General features: G+C 31.7%; 1 non-coding gene across 1 annotated transcript; it reads right to left on the reverse strand.

Annotated features, from left to right (window-relative positions):
- Nucleotides 1–7,329: 7,329 nt before the first annotated feature.
- LOC148762784 (small nucleolar RNA R71) lies at nt 7,330–7,435 on the reverse strand. Its single transcript, XR_016026822.1, has one exon. It is a non-coding gene; the product is annotated as a small nucleolar RNA R71 (small nucleolar RNA).
- Nucleotides 7,436–18,860: the final 11,425 nt, after the last annotated feature.

Here is an 18,860-nt window from a genome sequence, read left to right on the forward strand (position 1 = left end):
TAGTTTCATTAATTATTTAAACAACATATATTCTGATATATTTTTTAACATCATTTTAATATAATTCATAAGTGAATTACATGTTGGAAATGTAGTTCATAAAAATAAAATGATAACAAAAGTGAAGTGGTGAGAATTTATTGAAATATTTTGACTAAAACAACAAAAAAAAAGGAGCAATATGCATAATATATAAAAGAGAAAAAAATGACAGATGTGGCGTGTAGGGTTCTTCTGTTCAGGGTAGATGAGATAGTATTGCACTGCAGTGATGTGATAAGTAAAAGAGGAAAGGCAGAGAGAACTTGTCAGCAGGTGATGGAAGATGGGTGAAGGACAATGGAAGGATGTGCTCCTCAATTGGGAACGGTAAAGCGTAATGAATATATGTCATGATTTTATGACTAATAGAGAATGTTTGTCGAGAGAAGTTCTAAATTTTCATGATTTTATGAGAAACTGATAGTTGGACCTAAAACTATAGGAGTAAATCTAAAGGCCCAAGATACAAATATCTTTATATTTAAAGTATATATACTAAAAATATATATGTAATAATAATTATATTTTTTATAAATTAAAATAATATATAAAATATATGTATTAAAAGATATTACAAGTTAATTAAGAATAATAGTTTCATAAATTAATTTACTTAATAATATAAGTTTAGCTTTAATTACATGAAATTAAAAAAAAAAAACATAATCGGGTTAGGATATTGAGTACCCAAGGGGTAGTATCTGAACCTTACCTAAACCTAATACGGTTAGTGAAATTACTACTTGAACCCGATTATAGGGTACCCTAATCCTATATAATCGGATTAAATACCCACGGATACCCTGTAACAAGGTGCCCATTGCCATCCTTAACCTTGGAAAGGAGGTATGATGCCACCTTATAGATTAAGTGCGAAGGTCTGGCACCTCCTTGTTACAAATACTAGAATTGACCCCGTGTGTTACACTCAAGCCAAATAAAAAAGATGAAGGAAGCACCAATGACAAAAAAGAGACTAAAAAGTTGTTAAAATTCTAGTTATTATGTGAAAGAGTGTATTATAACTATTTATAAATGTATGCATTTCACTTGTATATGTTTAAGAAAAAATGAATGTCCATGAGCCAAATTTAGATCATTATATGCTGTTCAATTTATGATGCTTACTTTCATTGTTGGCAATTTAGGGAAAAGTTACTGTCAGTCAGTCAAGAAAAAGTCAATGACCATGAAGAAAGTGAAGATCATTATCTGATGGTGTATTTTGGCAGATCTTTGTACACACACAAAAGTTTACATTATAGTGTTCAGATCATGATTTACTATTGGTGCTTTTGCAGATCTTAGTTTGTATACAAAAGTAAACATTATAATGTTGAATTTATCATACTGCATACGAACAAAAAATATAAAGTAATGTTTCTAATCCTATACATTCATTGTTGTGTTTGGCTATGGACGACATGCTCGAAATTAATCAACAGAAAGAAAATTAAAACTTTTAAAAAATAAAACAAAACATACCTTCACCCATGAATCACCATGGTGATATTTTAATACATAAAATGGCATATAAAATCATAAAATCAGAAGCTAACCTTGCCAATGTTCTTCTGATCATAATAGCAATCTCCTCAATGCAATCTGTGAACACCACAAGAAGCAAGAACCCTAACCAATTAAGCTCTTGACCTCCAACGGTAGTACAAACGATTTCACTTGAATCTTTCAGCAAAGGAAAGAGATTTCAACTATGTTTTTGTGCTAGAAAAATGAGACAACATTTGTCCCTTTCCACTTCTCACAAGGATGGCCAAATCACACACTTGAAATATTGCTTCAAAAACGATTTTTCTTTTTCACAAAGTAGGTGACAACACACAGGAGAAAAACCCTTTTTTTTTTTTCTTTTCTAACTACTCATTTTCTTCATATGTGGAAAAATAGTTAAATGTGATTTATATAGCTAGGTTAAAATTAACTTTAATTTTGCAATAGGGCCCTCTAAATTATAACACATTACAATATAACCTCAAGACTTAATTAAATTATTTTAATTAAGCCCAATGGAAATTAAATTGAAATAATTTCCTTCATATTATTGCAATTTCGGCATTATAATTATAACTATTTATATATTTGCAATTAAGTTTATAGAAGTTAATTACCTAGCATGTGAGTTAAGTTTAACTTAAATCATCACTCTCTCAATTTAATTCAAATGCAATCATTATGTTTAGCTCATTAGGTTCCTAACATGTTGGCAATGAAATTTATTAATATAAATTTCAATCAATTAATTTATAATCAATTCCATAGACCAAGATTGACATCTAGCACTGCATCATGCCACCCAATTGTTAGGAGAGTCAAAAGGTTCTTTGACAACCTTTCAGTGTATAGTCTATCAATGTAATTCATTCCCTCATCATATATCTCAAATATTATAAAAACTTGGTATAGTGTGTACTCTTATTGATCTCCATACTCATTTCGATAATTATAGCATTAGCTTTATAGAGACTTATGAAACTTTTTCATAATCTCCAAGTCGTTTGGCCAAGGACTTCAATGAGCTAATGTTAACCAAGAACTGATAGGATATGTCATCTAAAAACACTTGAGGTGATGATTCCTACATTAACCACTCATTTGCCTTCACATGCTTCATATTATACCAAAAAGCATCCTGTTTAGGCAACTTTGGTTAGGCACCTATAGGGATGAAATTAAAGGATAGCATTCCACATATAAGACAACTTGGTGTCAAAAGTTTAAGGAGTATTTACATGACTAACACATAAGAAGTGTTGTATAGACACTGAAGTGTAGTACCAAATGCAGTTTTCATGGCAGGTCATGTTTAGTGAACTTGCTTTCTTAAGCAAACATCTACATTCTAGTTTCAACTATCTCTATACTTCAATTTATGAGATCGATTGCTTATTTTCAAAGTAAAGAGCATAAAATGTACCAGTCTCTAAGTATCATTGATATCCAGTCTCAATGATGCATTGACTAGGAACTGTTAACTTCATATGTTTTTGATGATAACAAAACATTCCTCATTCATTAATGTCTAATTTTATTATTTAAGTGTGCGTGATTTAATTTAATACTCCTAACAAAGTTGTTAATTAAAAGCAAGTCAAGGAGCTTCCTAAGTTTAATGAAGAGTTAATCAACTAAGAGGGAAAGAGCAAGTAATGAACAAAAATAAAACCTTTGTAACTGATTATCAAGGGACTTTAATTAGGTAAGGAATGGTTGTGTGATAAGTTAAAGCAAAATAGAAAAATGTTAATCGGTTAAAAGGTCTAGTTAATCAGTTAGAGCATAAGGTCTTAATATCTTTAAGCCCTAAAAACAAGTTTGAAAATATAGTTGACCTTTGAAGGGAGCCAAAATGGAGAAGTTCAAAATTCGAAGATCTTTTAGTTGATTAAAAGTGATTTTAATCGATTGTGGTTGAAGGAAGTAAAGCTTCAATTAGTTAAGGGAAGTGCTAACCAATTAAAAAAAGACTGCTGTGTAGAGAAGTGAAAACAAAAAGTTTGTAATCAGTTAGAGCCCGCTATAACCAGCTAGAAAAAGTCTGCTGAATAAGAGAAGTCTGAAGATAGAGAATTCTTAATCGGTTAGAGCCTTCTATAATCTGTCAGAGTAAAGAACACAGCAGCAAGACAGTGCAAGGTAGAGAAGTTGTAATCCGTTAGAGCTGCCTGTAACCGCTTTGTCAAAGTTTGTCTGCCTGTTTGAATTTAAACACAAGAGAACAAAATAACAGCTAGAAGTGCATCAGAGTCGTTTCTAATGGCTAGAAACTATCTCAAATAGAAAAATTTAACTCCTCGGGTATAAAAGGAAGCTCCAACGGTCAAAGAAAGGAGTTTTGAAGAGAAAAGAGTTACTTTGAGCAAAAAATAAAATATTCTTCACCAAAACACTTGTTTTTCATTCCATATCTAGAAAAAGCGTTTGAGCTTAATTGTAATCTGTTCAGAGCTGTAAAGGTACTTAGTTGTACTTCTTTTTCTTATCTTTCTTGAGAAATTAAAGTGTGAAAAGCACTATAAAACTTATTATAAGGGATTAAAGCTTGGGTTGAGAGCTCACCTTGTAAAAGTTTAATGGAAGCTATAAATTCCACTACTATAGTGAAGTTGGGTTAAAAATCCCTAATTGAGAGATCAAGGTAGTGGATGTAGGTTAAGGAGACCAAACCACTATAAATACTCTTGCATTGTCTTTTTCTCTTTACCTTTCCTTACTTGGTGTCTTGTAATTCTAACAAGTTTTAGTCATTCCCTTTATCTAGTTGATTAAGAGCTCTTCAAGCTTTTAAGGGCTAAATAAAAAAGTTTTAGTGCTATTCACCCCCCTCTAGCACTTTAACGGGACCAACAGGAACATTTTAAGATTATGCTTTGATGCATATATGGGGATCTCATAACTGTAATCCATTATAATTCCCTTGTGAAGCATATTAATCTCATGGAATTCATTTAATTAGACTTATAACTCATTATAATTAATGTCTTATTGATGAAGAAAAACCTATACTCATTCAATATGAATGATATCATTGTATGATTAGAACCAAGCCTTGATCAATCTCAATTGACTGCAAGGCTCATCCCAACATTCTCCCACTAGTACAAAGCCAATTGCTACCTCATCACAATGTGGATCTAATCCATTTAGCATCTATGTCTCTTTATAGACTCATTGTTGACACCATATGTTTTTTACGATAACAAAACATTCCTTATTCATTAATGTCTAACTTTACTATTTAAGTGTTCAATATATAGTTTAATTCCCTTAATAAATTTGTTAATTAAAGGTAAGTCAAGATGCATGCTAAATTTAAAGAAAAGTTAATCAATTACAAAAAAAAAAAAAGTGACTAGTGAAGATAGAACATTAATAACTAATTAACAAGGTGCCTTAACCAGTTAAGGCATAACTGGATGCTGGGTAAAAGCAAGACAAGAAAGCTTTAATCAGTTAGCACCAGGCTTAATTGATTAAGAATGTGATGGAAGTTGAAATAGAGGCATGCTAATCGGTTAAGGAATTGGGCTAATCGGTTAGAGCATAAGACCTTAGTACCTTTAAAGGTCAAAATCCAATTTTGAAATAAGTTCATCATAACTCTTTGATATAGAGTTATTTGGACTTAATTTTGATAGTAATTTAGCTTAATTCTCGTAATAATGCATATAAATTAGTAGATTTTTTAAAATTGTTTTAGGTTAGTGAATTTAGGTGAGTCAATCTAATTTTAGTTAATTTTATGCTTAATTTAGTGCTAATGTGATTAAGATAGGTTGTTGCTAATTTATTTGTGCTTTTGTAAGTGTTTAATGAACGAAGAATTTTAATGGAAGAAGGAGAGCAATTTTGAGGTGCAGACTTCCACTACACATTTTTTTTTTATTTTGACTATAACTCTCTCTATAGATCTCCAAATGAAATGATTCTTATACTATTAGAAAGCTAAGAAAAAAATATACAACTTTTGTGTTTACTACTTCAGCTAGTTCAGCATGTAATGTGGTAAAAAATCTTGTTGATGTTGAAGTACTGCAACAGTCGTAGAACAATTACAATTTTTGCTATTTGAATGGTCAAGGCCATGGCTTTAGAGGAGGAAGGCAAGGCTCACGTAGTCTGATGAGAAAATCCTAATTGGAATTGACTTCTTTCTTCATCCAACTTGGCTTAACTTCAAAGCCTTAAAAAAAACAACCTTTCGAAAGACATTTAGGATATAACGAAACACCGGATTGAAAGCTAAAATTCAAGCCGCAAAGTCATTGAAGCTGAGAAGAATTTGAAGGATTGAAGGAGATTTCGTGATCAAGATTACAATTCTTGGTTTTTTCTATCTTTTTGTTATTCTTTTATTTTCTTGGTTTTGTTTTTAATGTTTAAACTTTATTTGATGATGATGTGTGACTTGATGGGAAACTAAATTGTTTATCTAAGATTATGATTAAACTCAATATGTAATTTGATTTATTTCTCTCTCTTTTGCTTATGTTTTATAGATTTAAGTTGATTATTTTATTTTATTCTTAATGCTTTTAGTTGACTGGCCAACAATTAGATTGAATTAGAAATCTAGGTTAAATCTTGACAAAGGAGATTTAGATAGACCTTGAATAGAATAACGTATGATTAATAATATTTAGTTGATTAGGTGGTTTGATTTGCATATAGGGTAGACATACACCTATAAGTCATATGTAGTCAAAATTATAGCACGAACTTAATGAATCTATCTTTAATTTAATTTGTATAAACATATAGTAAATTAATTAGGAGATATATTTTTATGAGAAACTTGATAGAGACTTGTAAATAATTAAAAACTCTAGGTTAGTAACATAATCCATTAAACTAAATTAAGAGAGAGAGCTAATATTCAGATGAAGCATTGAGGGACATCATAATCTTAGGTCTAAATGTCAATTAAGTTTAGAAAGTAATTTTGCTAAGTAAATTTAGAGTAGTTTTAGTTTTTGAATTTTGTTTTTTAATTCAAAATTTATTGTTTGGATAAAATTAGGGTGTGTAATTTTAGTAATTAATAGTAAAAATTAATTCAATTCCCTATGGGACCGACACTCTACTCATCATTATAATATATTTGTGATATGTATACTTGTGTGGGTAGAAAAATTGAACAACAAGTTTTTGGCGCCGTTACTGGGAAGTTGACTTTTAATTCTTTCTTGTTAATCTTAATACCAAGCATTCTTAATTTTAATCCAAACTTTTCTTTTCTTTAATTTTTCAGGTACTTTTGGTCGTTGTATGCGAAGAGCTTGAAATTTGGAAATTGTTCATTTTGATCGAGAAATCAAAAAGACTTTTCAAAGACTTCGAAGGAAAAATAAAAAAGTTTTTTCTCCAAGTAAAACAATGGCTGATCAACAAGAGAAAGAAACCAAGTCTTTGAGGGATTATCCAATCCCAGAAGTACAAAATCTCTATTCTAGTATCCGAAGGCCTCCTATTCAAGCCAACAACTTTAAAATTAAGCCATCAATTAATCAAATGATTCAGACTGATGTTTAGTTTAGGGTTTGCCTAATGATGATCTGAATGCTCATATTGTAAATTTCTTAGAAATTTACGATACATTCAAGGATAATGGTGTTACTGATGATGCCGAAAGACTAAGGCTTTTCCCTTTTTCATTGAGAGATAAAGCAAAGAGTTGGTTAAATTCGCTTCCTGTTGGTTCCAGTAATACCTGAGATGATTTGGCTAAAAAATTCTTAGCAAAATTCTTCCCACTTGCTAAGTCAGCAAAGATGCAGAATGATATCACTTCTTTCATGCAATTTGATTCTGAGTCACTATATGAGGCTTGGGAAAGGTATAAGGATTTGATAAGAAGGTGTTCTCACCATGGATTACCTAAGTGGCTGCAAGTTCATACTTTTTATAATGGTTTGCTAGGACCTTTTAGAACTGCCATTGATATTGCCGTTGGAGGTGCACTCATGAGTAAATCCATTGATAAGGCTTATGATTTTCTTGAAGAGATAGATTCTGTTGTTTAGTTTTCTACCCACGCAAGTATACGTATCACAATGTTAATATAGTAATAAGTAGAGTATCGATCCCACAGAGAATTGAATTACTTCTTACTGTTAACTATTAAAATTGTAACACGTTAATCTTATCCAAACAATTAAATTTAAAATTACTAAAAAAAAAAATTAAACTAATAAACTAAAACTAAATTTAAATACTAAATTTGTTTTATGAAACTCACTTAATTATCAGACCTAAGATTATGATGTCCCTCAATACTTCATCTGATTATTGTCTCTTTCTCTTAATTTAATTTAATGGATTAAGTTGCTAACCTAGAGTCTTAAATTATTTACAAGTCTCTGTCGAGTTTCTCATAAAACTACCTCTCACAATTAATTTATTATATCTCTATGCAAATTAAATTGAAGAAAGATTCATTAAGTTCGTGCTCTAATGTTGGCTACGTATTACTTATAGGTGTATGTGTATTCTATATGCAAATTAAACCACCTAATCAACTAAGTGCATTCGATCATACGCTATTCTTTAATGTCTACTTAAATCTCCTTCGTCAAGGTTTAACCTATGTTTCTAATTCAATCTAATTAGTGATCAGATAATTAGAAGCATTAAGAACAGAATAAAATAAACAACTTAAATCTATCAAACATAAGTAAAAGAAAGATAAATAATTCAGACTACATATTGAGTTCAATTATAATCTTAGATAAAAAGTTTAGTTCCTTATAAAGTCACACATCATCATTGAATAAGGTTTAAACATTTAAAAATCAAAACCAAGAGAATAAAAGAATAACAAAAAGATAGAAAAAAACCAAAGATTGTATTCTTGATCTCCAAATCTTCTTAGCTTCAATGACTTTGTGGCTTAACTCTCAGTTGTCAACTAGTGTTTCGTTCTCTTTTTCTCCTTTTAAAAGTCATTCGAAAGATTATTTTTATAGACTTTAAAGTTAGGCCAAGTTGGGTGAAGAAAAAAGTCAATTCCATTCAGGATTTCCTCATCAGACTTCGTGGGTCACAGCCTTGCCCAATTAATTAACAGAAATCATAATTGCTTTAGGACTACTACAGTGCATTAACTTCGACAAGATTTTTGATCACTTTTCAGGTTGAACTGGATGATGTGGTAAACATGAAAGTTGTATCTTTTTCTCTTATCTTTCCAATGGTTTAAGAATCTTTTCATTTGGAGATCTTTAGAGAAAGTTATGACTAAAATACTAAAATATATGCAGTGCAAGTCTAGACCTTGAAATTGCTTTTCTTCTTTCACTAATATTCTTCTTTCATCAAACACCTACAAACACACAAATAAATTAGTAACAACCTATTTTAATCACATTAACACCAATTTAAGTATAAAATTAACTAAGATTAGATTGACTCACCTAAATTTAAAATAATTTAAATAAAATTTACTAATTTCAATGCATTACTACAAGAACTATGCTAAATTATTATCAAAATTAAGCCCACATAACTCTATATCATAGAGTTATCAGCTTCCAATAATTATCAATGGCCATCTAAAAGATTGAGTACAAGAAAAATTACTGAATTCATGATTTAGATGTGATAAACACTATTTCTACACAATTGCCTTCTTTCGCAAAGAAAATAGATAAACTGAGTGTTAATGCTGTTTAGAACTCTTTTATGACGTGTGAATTTTGTGGGGAAGGACATTTCAATGACAATTGCCCCATTTATTTTGAGTTTTGTCAATTTGTTGGAAATAGGCAACAAAACAATCCCTATTCCAACAGTTATAATCCTAGTTGGATGAATCATCCTAATTTCTCATGGAATAACAACCAAGAGTCTTCATCAGCATCTAAGTCAAACTTTCTTACTGGATTTTCATCTAGAGCCCCCATGCCAGAGAAAAAGCCTTCAATGTAGGATATGTTCATACAATTCATGACAAAGATTAATACATTCATAACAAAGACTAATGCATTTATGACAAGGATCGACGCCTCCATTCAAAATCAAGCAGCTTCAATTAGAAATCTTAAGACACAAATGGGCCAACTCGCCAATACTTTAAATACTAGACCTCATGGTACCTTACCAAATGATACTGAACCTAACCCAAGAAGAGAAGGTAAGGAATATTGTAAGGCAATCCATCTTCGCAATGGAAAAGAGGTAAGTAGTAAGGATTTAAATTCTAAAATTTCAATTCAATCTGATGAGAAAGAAATTGAAAAAAATGTTAAAAAAGAAATTGTGGTTAAAAAATCTGTTGAAAATTCAAAAGAAAAATCACAATTAACAATTGCTCTCACACCCCCACCACCTTTTCCTCAAAATTTCAAAAAGAAAAACTTGATAAACAATTCCAGAGATTTATTAATGTGTTTAAAAAATTACATATTAATATTCCTTTTGCTGAAGCTTTGGAACAAATGCCAAGATATGTTAAATTCTTCAAAGATGTCACAACCCAAAACTCGGGCCATGATGGGTGCATGGGCCCAATAGGCATAGCCCATTGGACCCAAGCAAGCCTCTCTATGTAAACCCATCAGTAGTCCATCTATCACTTCTTTTTCTTTAGAATCTAAAACTCATAATTTCTAATAACAATCTCTTCAAAATTTTAATTGTGAAAACCAAGTACATACAAAGTTCACAACAAATCTCACAATTTACATTAAGCCATCACATATAAACATACAACAGACCCTTGACAACTAGCAGAATGACTCTGGGCGTGGGTGCTATCATTGAGAGTCGTAGTGAACTTACTGAAAGATGAATATGAGGGAGCACCTCGATCTAGGATCCAACTACCTTCAATCCTGAAAACTAAAACATGAAGTTGAAAAGGGTGAGTATAAACCCAGTGAGTGAATATAGGAAGGGAATAAGCAAACTATACGGAAGATTTTTAGAAAACACGATGCACTTGTATTGAAACCATGCAATTTGTATATCATAAACAAACTCGATGCCATGTTGACTTTTAAATCATTTTAAAACGTTTAGGAAATTCAACTTTCAACATTCAATGCAATCACTTTTCAAACATGCATGAAACACATCAAGGTCAATCCCAACTAGACAACATGGCTCAACGCACACAACTGCCATCCTCAACTCAGCTCATGTGCACTCCCACACCACACATAGCTAAGATCCTCATGTGCACTCCCACACTGCACATGGCATATATTATCATCATGTGCTCTCCCACACCGCATATGGCATATATCATCATCATGTGCTCTCCCACACTGCACATGGCATATATCATCATCATGTACTCTCCCACACCGCACATGGCATATATCGTCAGCGTGTGCTCTCCCACACCACACACTACCGGTACCGTCATGTGCACTCCCACAATAGCACACACACTGTTATAATTATCATTCAACATTACATTTCAATGCATGGCACACATAACAACATGTAACAAGAATCTTTGCATAACAATACATCACATGCCACAAATCAATTGGCAATTCAACATAATATTTCAAATACGTAATTCATTACATTATACGTTTAAAAACATAGAAGTATCACTTGTGAAAAGCTTGTTTTCGTGCATAAATTTGAAAAGAGTCAACCAAGGATATTCTAGCATTTCATTCAATACATATGCATTTGTTCAAAACCTTTTAAATGCAAGTTCACTCACCTTACAATAGCGGGATACTATATCGCTATTAATTCAGAGGCGTATCTAGCTATCTTTACTTGTCGATCACTCGTTATTTCCTCTAGCACGCTACTACAGTACACTATCTTTATTTTTACACTTCCTAGTAATAATCCAAATTCAATATCTTTAGTGTATATCATTTCTACTTCTCTTTGTCATTCAATCGTGAATCCCTATTCAATTAACTTATATCTTGACACATTTTTACCAAAGTAGCATTTATCCTTTGCTTGCCTAATTCTTTAGATTATAAATACCGGTAACTTATTTATGACTCTAGCACATATATTAATCTTTTCTAAGGATATTTATCAAGTTCAACAATCATTTCCACACCAATAACCTAGCATATGCAGCAACTATAAATTTACTTCCATCAAACATTTTCTAAGTCCACATGCACCACAATTTACTTTTACATGCTGCCACAAGCATAAACAATCAATACATATCTCATTTTTCCTTACTACTTGTGATTTAGAGGTTAGAACGCTTACCCACCACTTAATCTAGCTCAAAATCACCACGCATTCCAAGATTCTTCCACATGCATGCCTCGAGTTCCTTGGATCTTTATTGATCTTTGCTACCATAAACAAAACCTTACATCATAATTGGTTCAAACTACATGCTTTCAAACAAAACATCAATTTCTACCTTTCTTACCTTGAAATCCACAAGGTAAACCACCAAAATCTTTTCAAACCTTAATAATGGTGTGTGTGGGTGAGGAGGAAAACCTCTCAGTTTTTTCTTTTCTCCTTCAAGGTTGAGCCTTTTTCGAGCTTTTCTCTTCAGTTTTCCTTTCTTTCTTTCCTTTCTTCTTTCTTCCTTTTTCTCTCTTAAGGTTTAGTTGGGATGAAAAATGAGGTTGGGAGTTGTGGGTTGGGTGAATAAAAGGGTAGGAGAATGGAAAAGTAAGAAAAAAAGAGAAAATAGAAGAAAAAAACTTGATTTTTATGGTGAAGAAAGGAAAATGGCGTGGGAGGAATAAGATAGAGAAGAAAATGCCTTTTGGGGAAGATAAGGATCAGCTATGGATAAGGAAGAAAAGAGTCAAAGCTTCCTTTGGAAGCTTTGACCAAGCTCATGGAAAAATTACCGTTTTACCTTTCAAGTTTCTCCCTTTTTTAATTTAGTCCTAACAATCTTTTAATTCCAATTTCCTTCTATTTTTCTTCCTTTACATGTGTGCAAACAAAATATAAAGTTTGCACTTCAACGCGGTATCACCATAATATTTAAATATATACTTACTCGTACTAGCTTTATTTAATAAATACACACGGGCCCCACTAATGTCGTTTTTCTCTGAAATTTCCTCATTCTTCTTCTCCCCCACTTAGATTGACCATATACTTCTCATTCATGACTAATTTCGACATCAAATAAAATATTAATATTTTAATATTATTTTATTCCAAAATTTTTCACTTATCTCCTTGGAACTCAAAATGTCTTATTATGCCCCGATTCACTTCCGAATCACTTTTTATCTCGCTAATTCATCCTCACTAAAAATATTATTATTTAATTATTATTTTCTCATGTGCGAAATATTTTACTCTAGAATATTCCTTTCACCCCCCACCGCTCTTTGACACTTAAATCTACGTCAATTAGCCCTTCGTCTTGTCGATACGGTTATGTTGACTACTATACGAGGGTACGGTGTATCACAAAAGACATCTTGTCTAAAAAGAGAAAATTGGGTGAATTTGAAATTGTTGCATTCACTAAAGAGTGCGGTCCATCATTTAGAATAAACTTCCACCAAAGCTTAAAGATCCAAGTAGTTTTACTATTCCTTGCACTATAGGTGCTCTTTGTATTGCTAAAGCTTTATGTGATTTGGGTGCAACTATAAATTTGATCCCATTGTCCATTTAAAAGAAATTGGGTTCGGAAGAGATTAAGCCAACTTCTGTGACTTTACAACTTGCTGATCAATCCATCACCTATCCTTATGGTATTGTGGAAGATGTTTTGGTAAAAGTTGGTAAGCTTATTTTTTTAGTAGATTTTATTATTCTTGTAAAACCCGACCCTATAAATACATGTCATGACATACATGCATTGAGTAACATGTTATTACGCTAGAAAAGCACCTAAGAATAGACGAAACCTGATATTGTACCTAACGGTACACTTAAATTGATTTAACCTCGAACTAGTTCAAATAGGAATTGTAGGATGAAATTTAATATTTTATAGTCCAGGAATGACTAAAAATGATTGTTCGGAGTTCGAGGGTTCATTTGGGGTAAAATTAGAAATTTTGATATTCAAGGGCAAAATCGTCATTTTGCCACCTAAGATAATAATTTGATCATGGAGTGAAATTTTTGACCAAGATTAACTATTTGGAGTATAATTTCATGATAGGAAGTGAAAAAGTTTAATTCTGGTGATTTTTGGAGTGTAGGGGCAAAATCGTAATTTTACCACCCACGGACAAAATTTGAGATTTTGAGAGAATTTAGATCAAATTTGACAACTTGGAGAATGGCATGAGTATAAGGGATGAAAAATATGTCTATGGGCAATTTTTCAATTTTTGGGGCAAAAATATAATTTTTGACTTTTACGGAGGTAAAAGTGTAAATTTTAAAAATTACTCCACCGAGACTTTGGATGAGTCTGAGAATTTTATCTAAGCTATGAATATATGAGACAAGTGTATGGTGAAAATTTGGAAACAAATGGATGAAATTTTAAAAATGGGCCAATGGGAAAGTGACACGTGGTATTTTTTTAATGAAATAATATTATTTTAATGAAAAGTCAGCCATTTAAACCCAAATTTTGAGTGCTGGCCGGCCATAAGGAAGAAAAAGAGAGGAAATAGAGAGGAAAGGAAGAAAAAAAGAAAAACCAAAGAGAAACAAGAAAATTCAAAGAGAAATTCGCGGTTTTCGACCGTTTACGCGTCTAACGGTAAGATTTTTCGATTTTAGCTTGATTTCTACCTTTCCTATGCCTTTATTTCCATTTAGCATGCTTGAGGAGAGAGATCAAAAAGTGATATCAAGGGCTGGACGAAATTCTAGGGGAGAGAAATTGAAATTTTTAGGTTTTGATTTTTAGTTAATTGATAGTTTTAGTTAGTTAAATGTGTTTAGAAATTAAATTGGGCAAGAAATCATTAAATTTTCACAATACCCACTCTTGGCTGGATGCTCAATGCTGTACAATGATGATGAATTGATTTTATTCTAAGGGAAATGAAGAGAAAATGATGAAAAATGATTAAACGTGATAGAAAAACAAAGTAGAAAATTTACCGAGTTAATGTCCCATTTTTGGCCGAATTTTTCCAACGAAGGGAGTGAGCTGATTTTGTTGTTTTTAGAAGGTTATTAGCTGATATTTAATGGTTAGAAATGTTGGAGAGAGAATGGGATGATTTAGAGCTAAAATGGAGCGCGTTAGCAATTTATCGGGCAAAGTGCCAAAAATAGGTTAATACCGCATTTAAGCCGTTTTAGGCTATTGCATTTCATACCATGCATTAGTATAGGATTTAAGTTAATTATATAGTGATTTAGCATCAATGTGATGAATTGTGTAAATTTTTGTAATGTGTCTAGGAGGAGAGCCTTCCGGAAAAGGCAAAGAAGTCGTACCCGACGAGTAGTGATCGGGGCGCTTATAAAGCTTTTAGTTTGTACAAACGGTGAGTAAACTTATTATTATTGTAAATTATCTAGAGTTTATTTTTAAATGCCCTTTATGTATTTTATGAAATGAAAACGGGATTTTTGATGTTTTAGGAATAAATGTGATAAATAAAAATATATTGTATTGATTATGAAATTGAGTAATTGGAGGCTGCAAATTGACTTGAAAAATATATATTTTCCTAGGAATGGCTTATGAGAAATGAGTATATGTGGCTATATTTTGTGAATGCATTGGAAAATTTATGTAAGTTGTTTTACTATGCAGGCTGGATAAATAAATAAAAGCCACGTTATACTGTCGAAATTTTATTAAAATTGGTGGGTTAGTCACTGCAGTGACGGATTTTCGTGGACTGCCTATTGAGGGGCACGGTAAACCCAGTTATATAGTTACTCCGGTTGTAGAGGCGAGGAGGGTAACTCCCGGAGTAGTATTAGAGCTCACTTCACGTCGAACCCCCACATGAATGTGTAACTCGGCCAACGCCAAGGAACGGCTGGTTTTAAAAATAAAAATGTGTTTCACGTGTGAATATTTTAACACCGTTGGCGGACTCGGTTAGATGCCTCGACCAAGGTATCCCCGAGGATTAGTTTTGGCTTGAGCCTTGTTTTAATAAAAGACATAAGCCTTAACAACTATTTTGGTAAATTACAAATATTTTATGGTTTAAGAAATAAATTGAAAACATTATGAAATGGGTTGAAATTTGTTGTTTAAACTTGCCTCCATTTTACTCGCCTTTAGATATTTATGATAATGTCTGTTTACTCATTGGGATTGCAAAATCTCACCCAACTCCTTTCCACCCATTTCAGGTTCAGTATAAACTGTAGATAGCTGATCTCATCGAGGACTACCATTGGATCTGCATTTTCCAAATCATAGGTTCACAGTCCTCTTTACTTTTGTTTATTCGGGGGCCCTCTTGTTATTGTAAATTAAATTAAATATTTTGACTTACTGTATTTCAGTATGTATAAATTTATTTAGCTTTTACGCTATAAAAATTATTCACGTATAACTCTATAAATATTGTTTTATAAGAAAATAGAATATTTTTCTTAATATTTCTTTTATTTTCTTATTATATTCAAATAACCGTAATTTCATTTTAAATGAAGATTTTAGACTTTTAAACTCATTTTAAATATGAATTATGTGTTTTGTACTTGTATATTACGTTTTAGCCAGTTTCGAAATTTTTGAGAAAAAAATGATCAAAATACCCCTGTGTGGCGAAAATTTTATTTTGATTGTTTTTGATCTAAAATAGTATATATTCTCTAAAAACTTGATATTTAACAATGATTGCTCACAGGAAAGGAAAGAAACTGATATGTAAGCCTTGCGGGGTTTCGGTTGGCATTCCGGATAATGAGTGTCAATCGAGACGTCGCGGCGATTGTCATGGGCTCGAGGGGAGTACCGAGTCGTGACAATTCTTGATATGGAAAAAGATAGTGAATTACCGATTATTCTTGGAAGACTATTTTGGAGAACTGCTCGACCTTTAATTGATGTGAAAAAAGGTGAGCTTACTTTAAGGGTTAAAGATCAGTAGGTAACATTTAGTATTTTTAAAGCTTTAAAATTTTCCAATGAACATGATGAATGTTTCTCAATTAATGTAGTGGATGACATAACAAATAATTTGTTTATTGAAAATCATCATGATCCACTAGAAACTTCTTTGAATTCTTCATGTGATATTTTTGATGAAAAAGTTCTTGAATATGCTAACCATCTTGATGCCCCATCACATCTCCCAAAATCCCAATTTGAGTCTTTTGAATGATCAATTACAACTTCACCAATTAAGCCTTCAATTGAAGAACCTCCTTCATTTGAGCTTAAACCACTGCCTAATTATTTAAGGTATGTTTTTTTGGAAAATTCTTTTACATTACTAGTAATTATTTATTCTTCTCTTTTTGATGAATAGGAAAATAAACTCTTTCAAGTTTGAAGAGACTACAAAAAAGCAATTGAGTGGACCATTGCAAACATCAAAGGAATTAGTCCATCAATTTGCATGCACAAAATTCTTTTGGAAGAAAATCACAAAGCAACGATTAAGCATCGACAAAGGTTGAATTCGATCATGAAAGAGGTAGTAAAGAAAGAAATTATCAAATGGCTTGATGCAGTTATTATCTATCCTATTTCTGATAGTTCATGGGTAAGTCCAGTCCAATGTGTCTCTAAAAATGAGGTATGACTATAATTTTTACTGAAAATAATGAGCTCATTCCCACTAGAACTGTGAATGGATGGAGAATATGTATGGACTATAGAAAATTGAATAAAGCCACTAGAAAAGATCACTTTCCACTACCTTTTATTAATCAAATGCTTGATAGACTAGCAAGTAAGGACTTTTATTGTTTTTTGGATGGTTATTCTAGTTATAATCAAATTGCCATTACTCCTGAAGACCAAGAAAAAACTACCTTTACTTGTCTTTATGGAATTTTTGTTTTTTATAGAATGCCTTTTGGACTTTGCAATGCTTCAGTTACTTTCAAAGGTGTATGATGGCAATTTTTTCTACTATGGTTGAAATGTTTTTAGAAGTATTTATGGATGATTTGTCAGCTTTTGGGGATAATTTTGATGATTGTCTATTTAATCTTGTTAGAGTACTTAAGAGATGTGAAGAAACTAAGTTAGTTTTAAATTGGAAAAAATGTCACTTTATAGTGTAATAAGGTATAGTCTTAGGCCATCGAGTCTCTTGTAAAGGTTTAGAAGTACATAAAACAAAAATTGAAACAATTGAAAAATTTCCACTTCCCACCTCTGTTAAGGGCATTTGTAGTTTTTTAGGACATGTTGGATTTTATAGGAGATTCATTAGAGATTTTTCTAAAATTTATAAACCATTATGTAATTTGTTAGTAAAGGATACTCTTTTTAATTTTGATGATGCTTGCCATGATGCTTTTGTTGAATTGAAAAAGAAATTAATATCTGCTCCTATTATCATTGTTCTTGATTGGAATATTCCTTTTGAACTAATGTGTGATGCTAGTGATTATGCAGTTGACGTAGTTTTGTGCCAACGAAAAGCAAAGATGTTTCATCTTATTTATTATGCTAGCAGAACATTGAATGAGGCTCAAGCAAATTACAACACAATTGAAAAAGAGTTGCTTGCTATTGTTTTTGCTTTCGATAAATTTCGCTCTTACCTTGTTGGTACTAAAGTAATTGTCTACATTGACCATGCAACTATTAAATATCTAATCAAGAAAAAAGATGGAAAACCACACTTGATAAGATGGGTACTTTTGCTTCAAGAATTTGACATGGAAATTCGGGATAGAAGAGGTCCAGAAAATCAAGTGGCAGATCATTTATCTAGATTGGAGAATGGAGAACAAATTAGGAATTCAACAGTGATCAATGATATCTTTCCTAATAAACAATTGTTTAATGTTGAGAAGGAAAAAATTTTGCCATGGTATGCTGATTTTGTGAACTATCTTATGAGTAAACTATTCCCTCTTGAATTTAATTCTCAACAAAAGAAGAAATTATTGCGTGATGTCAAATACTATATGTGGAATGAGCCTTTTCTTTACAAGCATTATGGAGATCGAATCATTAGAAAATGTGTTCTTGAAGAAGAATTTGAAAATATTCTTCATCATTGCCATCCATATGATTTTGGAGGACATTATGGGGTAAAACGAATTGTTGCAAAGGTTCTACAATTAGGTTTTTTTTGGCCTTCTTTTTTCAAAGATGCTCATAATTTTGTTGAAAGATGTGATAGATGTCAAAGAATGGGCAATATTTCTAGAAGACATGTGATGCCTCTCAACAACATCTTAGAAGTCGAAATTTTTTATATATAGGGAATTAATTTTATGGGTCCATTCATTCTATCCTGCAATAATGAATATAT

Source organism: Theobroma cacao, chromosome 5 (assembly GCF_053813885.1).
Source record: "Theobroma cacao isolate CCN51 chromosome 5, ASM5381388v1, whole genome shotgun sequence".
Taxonomy (NCBI): Eukaryota; Viridiplantae; Streptophyta; class Magnoliopsida; order Malvales; family Malvaceae; genus Theobroma; species Theobroma cacao.